Below are 10,272 nucleotides of genomic sequence, written 5' to 3'. Positions count from 1 at the left end.
TCACTCCCACCTCAGCCATCCTCCTGTTATTGCAACTTCCACTGATAACATTCCTGGGTATCTGTAAGAGTGACAATAGTCTACTCTGGTGTCACGATCTTCAAACATCACGCCTGCTGTATTACTTTGTAACAACAGCAAAAACACGTAATACAGAAGTAGGAGACAATGAATTGAAAATCGGACATGCAAAATGTTGGAGGAACTCAACAAGTCCCGGCAGCATCCATGGAGGAGAATAAGAAGTTGACCTTTCGGACCAAAGCTCTTCATCAGTCCAGATAAAGGGTTTCAGTGATGAACTAGAGATATGGTTGGAAGCTCACACCATGTACGAGTGTGAAGATAGTCTGATTCAGTCTCACACTTCTGCCATGCTGGAGGAATAGTTGCAAACAGACTGAAATTGCGAAGCAGCTAAACACAGAAGCTCTTACTCTTCCACTAGTTTTGCTGCAAGAATTTGGGCAGAAATTTAACAAATTAGAATGAAAGGTCAGTTGAGATAGCTAGTGGTGAACAACAGGATAGTTTTGTATCATGTCACAAGGGGCAATGTGCTAAAGATAGGTAATTAGAGAGGGCCATGGATAGGTGCATGGGAAAGGAAGCCTGGAAAGATGATAATAGATGCAAACATTGGAGTTTGGAACACAAAATGAACTGCTGGAAGAATTCAGCTGGGCTTAGAGTATCTGTGAAGGCAAAGGCGTGGCCAAGGTTTTGGGCCAATATTCTTCATCAGGACAGGCTCTAAAGCAAAGTGTCGACCCAAAACATCATTCATTTATTTGTGTCCATCACTAATGTGGCTCTGAATATGTTGGTCAGATTTTGTCTCTAGGAAGAGGCAAAAGGAGGATAGATAAAAGACAAGAGAAGAACCTGAAAGAATTTTAAAGAAAGGAAGAGACTTTGCGGAGACTCCATTCTCGTGAAGGTGGCTGGATGGTTAGAGAGGCAAAATGAGGGAAGCATTGGGAAGAAGTCACTTGAATTGACAGACAAACATGGCAGAAGTCAGTTGGTTAAGCAGTGCAAAGGATTTGTGAAGCCACAGCATTTTACGTAAACATGCCCTTTTCTAATTTTAGGATGGACTTGATATTGTTTTAACACTTAGTGTTAAGGAATAGCCCAGACAAGCAATGCATTTGCGGTGTATTCTCATATTATTCCAAATGCAATATAGATTCCTGGTGGTCCTGTGAAGCATCCCATGTATTGAATGGAGTAGCGGTAGAACAAAGGAACACAGACTACACTTAACGAGAATTGGTTGTCCAATTGTGAGCCATGTGGTGCACATGACTAGAGAGCAGAGGAGATGCAAGTGTTCAGTCAATGAATTACACTGGACAGAAGACCAAGAGGGCTATCAACTAGTCTCATGTTTTCCAGAATGGAAAATTGCAGATTTAAGTGAAGATATAATTTCCTTTCAGAGGTTGGCATTAGAAAATTTGACACCAAAAATATGAAGTGATACACTTTGCAGAAAACTGAGCGACAGAAAAGACTAAAGAGTACAATTTTAATCAATTTGCAGGAATTTAAAAATTTGGTGCTTAGAGCAAATCCTTGAATGTCACAAGGCATGTTGAGAAGTGGTTAGTAAAACATATAGGATCCTGGGGGAGGGAGGGAGGGAGGGAGGGAGGGAGAGAGAGAGAGAGAGAGAGAGAGAGAGGGAGAGAGAGAGAGAGAGAGAGGAGAGAGAGAGAGAGAGAGAGGAGAGAGAGAGAGAGAGAGGAGAGAGAGAGAGAGAGAGAGAGAGAGAGAGAGGAGAGAGAGAGAGAGAGAGAGAGAGAATCAAAGTAAGGAAATTCTGTTGAATTTGTAAAAAAACACTACTGGCAGCACCATTAGAGCTCTGAAAGCAATTCAAGTCATAGAACTTTTGGGAAACTTTGAGGATCCTGGCAATTGTACAGAAAAGGTGTACCAGATTGGTTCCATGGAGGCACTTCAGCTTTAAATTAGACTGGAGGAATGGGTTTTCTCCTTGGAATAAAGTTTGAGAAAAGATTTGATATTGGTGTCAGATTGTGACTGCTTTACATGGTGTAGCTAAAACAGACTACGAACTGTTAGAGAAAGGATTTAGATTTAAATTTTGGTACAAGAGATACAAAGGATAGTAAACTTTGTTTATGCCAAGACACTTGTGATGTAGATACACTGTCTCTAAATGTAAACAGAATCATTCAGTGCCTTAATTAGGGAACTGGAAGGGCATTTTAGTGCTGCTTGTATTCTAGACCTCTGGATATAAAGACCAGCATTCCATGATCTATATCATTATCTTTTGTGCCTAAACATTTTAATGATCCTTGTACAAAAAATCCTTGTGCCTATTTGGACCTCCACTGTTTCAAGCTTTCCCACGTTTGAGAAGTTCAATACCCTTTTTTTCATACAAATGTGGATAATCTCATGTTCTCTACAAGAACTACATTTGCCACAATTTTACTCATACAGTTGACCTCCCAAGATGCAATACATTTCCATCGATTTTACATGCAGTGGCATTTATTTTGTGTCATCAGTAAACCTGGGTTTGCAGAATCTATCCCATTACCTAAGTTATTTATAAATATAATGAATACTTCTGATCCCAACATAGATCCTTGAGACACCACATGTTTATCCTGCAAGATTGAGTACCGTCCTAATATCCCTACGCAATTCCAGCTTTATTTGGATAGCCAATAAAAAATATTTATTTTCCTTCTCAGACAATCCCTCCAGACTCCATAAGTAGCCCCTCTTCCGCAAACCTGAGCATCCTCATTCTCTTTTCAAATATCCACTTGTATTTACATGCATAAAATAGTTTGCTATTTTCTTTTATTAATAGTACTTTTCTTATCTTACCATTAAGCCCGACTATCTCCAATTGATCTTCCCATGACAGTTTTTGACTGCTAATAGCTGTCTTTAATATTTCTAACCCTATCTTCAAGCAATTTCACTTTTCAATATATTTATACATTAATCAATGGAACTGTATACCACAACAGCTGTCCACTTCATAATTTATTAGCTTATTGTCTGTGGTATATACCTGAGGAATTCCATTGTTAAACTTTTGACCTATTTGCTAACTTTTCATCCCAGTTAGTTTGCCTTTTGGCCTTGAAAATTAGTGTTTTCAACAAATTAGTTCAATGCTTTCATCCCTAACAAATTCAGATGTTCACTTGTGATATTAAACTTTTTATGTTGCCTGCAAGATACCTAGTGACCTGTTTTCAGGTTATCGACTCTGCCACACAAGTATACAGTGGATTCTGGCTAATTGGGCCATTGCCTATTCAGGGCAGCTGCTTATTTGGGACAACTCTGAAAGAACAAAAACAAATTGAGAAATTAGCTGGGATTCCTTTCATTTATTTGGGAAAATGCACCACTTAATTGGGACGGGGGACTTTTGCCGATCAATTTATAGCTAGCAATCAGTTGAGTGCATGGCATGTGGCTGTCAGACACTGCACCATGCTTAGAGTGGCCAGTTTTTACATAACATCACTTGCATGTGTTTATGTTCCAAAAGCAGTGACTTTTGTCACTGATAGTTGGTGAGCAATAGGCAGAAGGAATAAACAGCAAGACAATTCAAAACTGTTTTGCTGACTGCAGTTTCAAGCATTCAGGCTTGGTGATGCCAAAAGCAGCCAAGAGTAAAAATGAAACTATTTTACTACTTCAACAAGTTAGCAACTATGAATAATTTGAAGATATTAACAAGCATCATGAATGTTACAATGAAAATTAAGATTTTAAGGATGCAATTGTCAAAAGCATTGTATGAAGGCAGTCTATCATCTGCACTAGGTGTATGCGCTAATTTTATTCACTTACAAAAGAACACAGCAGTGTACACTAAATAGTTCCTCCATCGCTAACTACTGTATTAGAAACTAATACTCAGTTTTATAGTACTGTAGTAGATTTGGTAGTGTTCTAATTTGTTTTGTATTTCATTTAAGTACCTAATTTGTTACTCAGTTGAATGATAGTTTCTATTTTTTGTACCTTTTTAACTATTTCCATGAAAGTTCAGCTAATTGGGGCAGCCACTTAATTGGGTCAAAATGCACTGATCCTGTTGTGTCCCAAAATGAAAACCATTGTATTTGTTTATACATGCTCTATCATTTAGTTGAATAACTGATAGTATTACATAAATATGCCAACATTTAATTTTCCCTCTACTTTTTCAGTTTTTTTTATTTCTTTACTTGTTCAAAGACAGAATAAAAACAGTTTAACCAGACCTTTTCTTTTCATTTAGAAGCAGTTAAAAGACCTGTCAAAAAGCCATTTATTTTTCAAAGGCAAAGCAAGGACGCAAAACCCATGTGTGGGAGAAAATTAGTTTCTTAAGTGCACATATTCTGCATAGAGCCAAGTTAATTAGAAAAAGCAGAAGCCCATGAATGCCACACGATTTAGTCATTCAATTCTGACACTGTTCAAGCCCAGTGAGCTGTTTCTTATCGGTAAGACTTTAATAATTGGCTTAGACATATCAAATAAACTTTCTAGAGAATTCTGTAGTAGCAGGTATGACATTCTAATAGGAGTTTTATTAGCAATTTCTCCGTGAAGTAATGTATTAGGAATGACTATGACATTTTCTACTCTAAGGGGTTTTGGTCTTGCTCATTTTTACACTTGCTGTGAAATAAATTTATTCACGGCAGAGATCTAATCAAATACGCAGCACTGTTTGCCCTAGTTTGCAGAGCACTGTGCCTCTCAGATTTAATAGAAAGTGACACATACATCATAGGAGAAAATGCATCATTTTTGCTCAAGCATAACTGAATAGCAATAATCCTTATAACTTCCCAATGCACTGGGGGTTCAGTCTTCACCACTATCAAGCCTGACATTTTTGCAAATATCAGAACCAAATTATACTTGTTGGCTTTTTGGGGGGATCTGTTGCATACGACTTTGACAGAAGAACAAAAATCAGTCAAACATAGCTTGTTTACATTTCAGTAAGTGTTGGGATTGCAAATCTAATGACTCCATATCTTTTCATAATCTCAACTGTAATCAATGCATGTTTCATTACCTCAATAAGAGCACCATTATTATTCTTTTGGAACAATGAATAAAACACTAAAAATGTGCATGCAATTTATCCAAAGTATAGACTTAGCTAATTAAAGTGTGTACATATTATGAGTTGCAATTTTGGATAAATATGAATAATTATTTTGAGGGCTTTATTTGCACCTCTTTGTACCCTAGAGTTTTTTCAATGTTTATTATAATTATAATATAAATTATTATCACAGTTAATTCACAGTTCCCACAGTCTCTTCAAGAATCTTTAAAAGCTTCCTATACTTACTAATTTTTTTTCTGTTGCCCTCTCAGTATGTTAAAAATGTAGATTATGACCTTTAAGTTTACCAAAGAACAAATGGCTGGAGTTGCTTAGCACTTTAGTGCAAGGGTATTTATTAGGTGCATCAAAAATCAAGCTTAGAAAAATCAGTGTAATAGGGAAAATATGTAGCCCTTGTCTACATATTAATCTACATAAAGTAGACCTTGTCTCTCTCCTATACTGAGGGCAATGAGGTCCTTTTATAGGCACTAGACATACCATTTTTAATTACCAACAGTTAACTTAAGACTACACATGAGTTAGAATATGATGCATTCCACAATATAATTCCAATCATATTACAAAATGAACAGAAGTACCTACCCTAAATACAGAATACAACAACATATACAGATTTACATTTCCCCATTACTAAAGAAATGGAATATTCTGCCGTGTATGATGGGAAAGACACTATAAAGGCAACTCGAGCGCATCAACTTGGCTTAGGATCCAGCGGACGCCACAGAACTGCTGGGAGGCAACAGCATGAAAAGGCAGAACGCTCAACACAATCACACACTTACAGTTAAGTACAATAAAGAATAAAGTTAAACTAAACTTTGGAGTCTGACTCTGAAGGTAAGTAGCAATGCAGGGGAAAAACAGTGGGTAAATTATGGGAATATACCAGGGAAGACATTAAAGTGCATACAGTGTGTGTGTGTGTGTGTGTGTGTGTGTGTGTGTGTGTGTGTGTGTGTGTGTGTGTGTGTGTGTGTGTGTGTGTGTGTGTGGTGTGTGTGTGTGAGTGTGTGTGTGTGTGTGTGTGTGTGCGCGCGCGCACGGGTGGAAGGAGTTGGAAGGAGTGCGTTTCTCTGTCACAGAGTACAGGAATAAAAATTTGACCAACATTTGCAATGGCAAGAAATTGGTGTTTCAGAATTAACTGATAAACATAAATTGAACGTAATCCTAATATGAAACTACTAAGCATTTTTAATTTAATAAAAAGGAAATATGTAAAATTTTACTCAGAATTAGGTTTATTGTCACTGACTTGCATATTGTGAAATTTGTTAACCTTTCCAGCAGCATTACAGGTAGGCAGCATGGTAGCGTAATGGTTAGCACAACTCTTTACAATAGCAGTAACCCAGGTTCAATTCCCACCATTGCATGTATGGAGTTTGAATGTTCTCCCAGCACTGAATGCTCTGGTTTCCTGACACAGTCAAAGACGTATGGGTTGCTAGGTTAGTTGGTCATTGTAAATTGTCCCATGATTAGGCTAGGGGCATTGCTGGGCCAGAAGGACCGATTCCATGCTGTATCTCATGAAGTAAAAAAAATAAAATTACTACTATTATAAATTTCAAAATAAATAAACAGTACAAAGGAAAAGGAATAATGAAGATTTGATCATGGATTGTTCACAAATCTAATGATAGCTGGGAAAATGCTGTGCCTAATTCATCAGTCTCCTGCACCTTCTTGATGGTAGTAATGAGAAGAGGACATGTCTCAGATGATGAGGGTACTTAATGATAGATGCTTCTGCCTTGAGGCACTGGTTCTTGAAGATATCCGGATGGTGGGAATGGCTATTTATCAATTTAGTGATACAGCGTGTAACTGGCCCTTCTGGTCCTTCAAGCCATGCCCCCCCCAGCAACGCCCGACAGCCACGATTTACCCCTAACCTAGTCACAGAACCATTTACAATGACCAATTAACTTACCTGTTATGTCTTTGGATTGTAGGAGGAAACCGAAGCACCCGGAGAAAGTCCATGCATTCCACAGGGAGGACTCCTTACAGAGGGTGCTGCGATTGAACTCTGACGTCCCAAGATATAATAGCATTGAACGAACCACTATGCTAAAGCAGCACCCATAAAGAGCTGGACGAGTCTACAACCCAGTGACAATGGTGATCCTGTGCATCAGAGGCTCTGTACCAGGCTGTGATACAACCTATCAGAATGCTCTCCACCATCCATCTCCAGATATTTGTAAGTGTCTCCGACAACATATCAAATATTCTCAAACTCCTAATCAAATAGAGCCACTTGTGTGCCTTCTTCATGATGACATCAATGTGCTGGGCACAGGATAGATCCCCTGAGACGCTGACGCCCAGGAAATTGAAGCTGTTAACTCTTCCCGTGGCAGGTCACTCAATAAGGACTGGTGGGTACTTGACTTCCCCTTCCTGAAATCCACAATTATTTACTTTGTCCTGCTGTTTTTGAGGTGAGGTTGTTGTTGCAACACCATTCAGCCAGCTGAACTTACCTCACTCCTGTTCACCTCCTCATCATCATCTGAGATCCTACCAGCAACAGAGGTATCATTTGCACAGTCATGAGTGTAGAGAGAATAGAGCAGTTGTGCATGTGTTGATTGTCAGTGAGGATGAGATGTTATTACAAAGCCACACTGGGTGTAGTTTCCTGATAAGTTTAATTCCATGGTCTTGAAAGTTTTACTTGGTTACTTTTATTGTCTGTTTTTACAATGTCCCCCTAAAATATTTTGTTAAAATTTATTATTCTCTTTTGCTATGTCAACAGTCACAATGTAATTGCAGTCTCCTGCCTTTTGGTTGCAATGTAGAGCTAATTGTTGGAAGGTTTTCTCCCAGCATAATTATTGCTTATTATTATATTCATCGTCTATCCTTCTGTAATGTCAAGGACAATTAACTAACAACATATAACATTTACTTTCTCTAGAGAACCAGTAGAAAGTTACAAATGCTGTGCTACTTTTTAGCAAATCTCACACCCTTGGCCTACCTCTGGATGCCAAATAAATTCTACCATTCTCTATGTTAGTGATTTAATTTTACCTAAAGGAAAATACTGACATGAAACTGTTTTTCTACTTCTGCACACATAGCCAAAGTTTGTTAGAAAACTTACTTCAAAAATAACAGGCTGTCACATCTATGTCCGAGCCAGTTATGAAGTCTGCATATATTTGACAAGTATGTGTTATTGCCTCAAGGTTGTTAGCAAGGAAATTATGATTTTCAATTTGCTGAAAAAATAATGGCATATGATTAATATGCAAATCAACTGGCAAAAGGTGGTGAAGGAGAGACATCTGCTGAATTGTCAATATCCACCAATTACCAGGCAACTTATGATGCAACGTCAATAGTTTTACATCAACAGTATCTCGATCTGAAGCTTCTTCTATATTTCATGCATTTATTGCATTAACATACAAGCTGCACATTAAACTCTACTAGACACTAAAGTTTAGTAACTAACTGATAAGCCTTCATCATCAACAACACAAAAGCTGATCAAATTCAGATTAACTACCACCAGTCTCATCCAATCCCCTCTCAATGCCCCACCATCACTTCAATGATAAAAAGCAGTCCTACTACTTGACAGGAGTTGGAGGTGGCATACGCTACTCTTCCCTTCAAGCCTGTTCAATTATTCAATGAAGTCACGACCAGTTTTGATTACAACCTTAATTCCACAGTCCTACCTACCAGCAGTACTGCAGTAACCCTGACCTCACCCACTCCCACACACAACCAATTATTTTACCTAGCGAAGATTCGACTTCCATCAGAAATGTTTCAGGAATCTCTTTGAAACTCTCTTGGAACCTCCCGACGGAAAAGTGGTCTTGCCTCTTCTCTGCTTCATTGCAGGAAACCTTTTATTTTGAGGCAGTCCTCCTCTCTCGTTATAGGATGTGCGCACCCTGGCAAGACCCCTCAGGAAGCTGAGTTTTCCACTTGGGTGTGTAACTCGAAAGGGTACATAGTGGTTATTATAAACTTAATATTTAATTGTGAATAATCTATATGTCATTATCTCAAATACTTCAATTGGTGCATTGTAAGTGCTTACATTTTTTAACTATAGCTGCTGATGTCTTGAAAGCAACCAGAGATTTTACGCTGAAACTAATAGTAGTGCTATTTTGATTTGCAAATGTTGACTAAATGAAAAGCTCTCCAGGAGCATGGTTTTCTAAGAATATCTGTTTGTGGGTCAAATTAATGAATAAGAAAGGTCAAGTTACAGAACAGAAAGTGGAGAAGTCAATACACTGATTCTAAATTATAGCTGGAGATTGGTCAACCTCTTTAATAAGATTCTTATTTATTACTGCAGATAGATCCAGTAACATAAGAGAAGGAAAGAAGTTTGATGAGAATGATGCACATTATATCCTCAATATGCACTTTCATATGTCAATACTGATGCATAGCCAATCTAAAAGCTATGGGTTTTCAGGGCAAGAGTCTGTATGGATCCAAAGTTGTTTGAAGGACATAAAGCAATAACTGGTAGGAAACAGTCATTAATCACACCAGAGGGAAACACTGTGCTTATTGATGTTCCCCAGGGAGCTAAGCTACCGGTTACTTCTGGACAACATGATCAAGTCCTTAGATGGCCATAAGATCTGTTATTACTAAAACAGTACTAGGACGAGGGAGCAATGACATGACTGGAGAAGACTGGGCTTGTTATCATTAGAGTTCACCAGAATAAGAGGAGACTTGACAGGATGTTCAAAGTTCAAAGCAAATTTATTGTCAAAGTACATGTATGTCACAACACTGAGATTTATTTTCTCTCGGGAATTCTCAGTAAATCCAATAACTATAATAGACCCAACAGGGGGGACAACCAGTGGGCAAAAAACAACAAAGTTTGGAGATACTAAAGAAACTAAAATGAATAATAATAATAAATAAATGAACAATAAACATTGAGAACATAAATCCATTGATTATGTAAACAATTCAGTGATGCAACAAGTGAAGTTATCCCCATTGGTTCAAAAGCCTGATGGTTAAGCGATAATAACTGTTCCAGAACCTGGCAATATGAGTCATTAGTTCCTGTGCCTTTTTCCTGATGGCAAGAGCAAAAAGAGAGC

Source organism: Hemitrygon akajei, chromosome 2 (assembly GCF_048418815.1).
Source record: "Hemitrygon akajei chromosome 2, sHemAka1.3, whole genome shotgun sequence".
NCBI lineage: Eukaryota > Metazoa > Chordata > Chondrichthyes > Myliobatiformes > Dasyatidae > Hemitrygon > Hemitrygon akajei.
The sequence above is the reverse complement of the archived record's forward strand: the minus strand, read 5'-3'. Positions refer to the sequence as shown.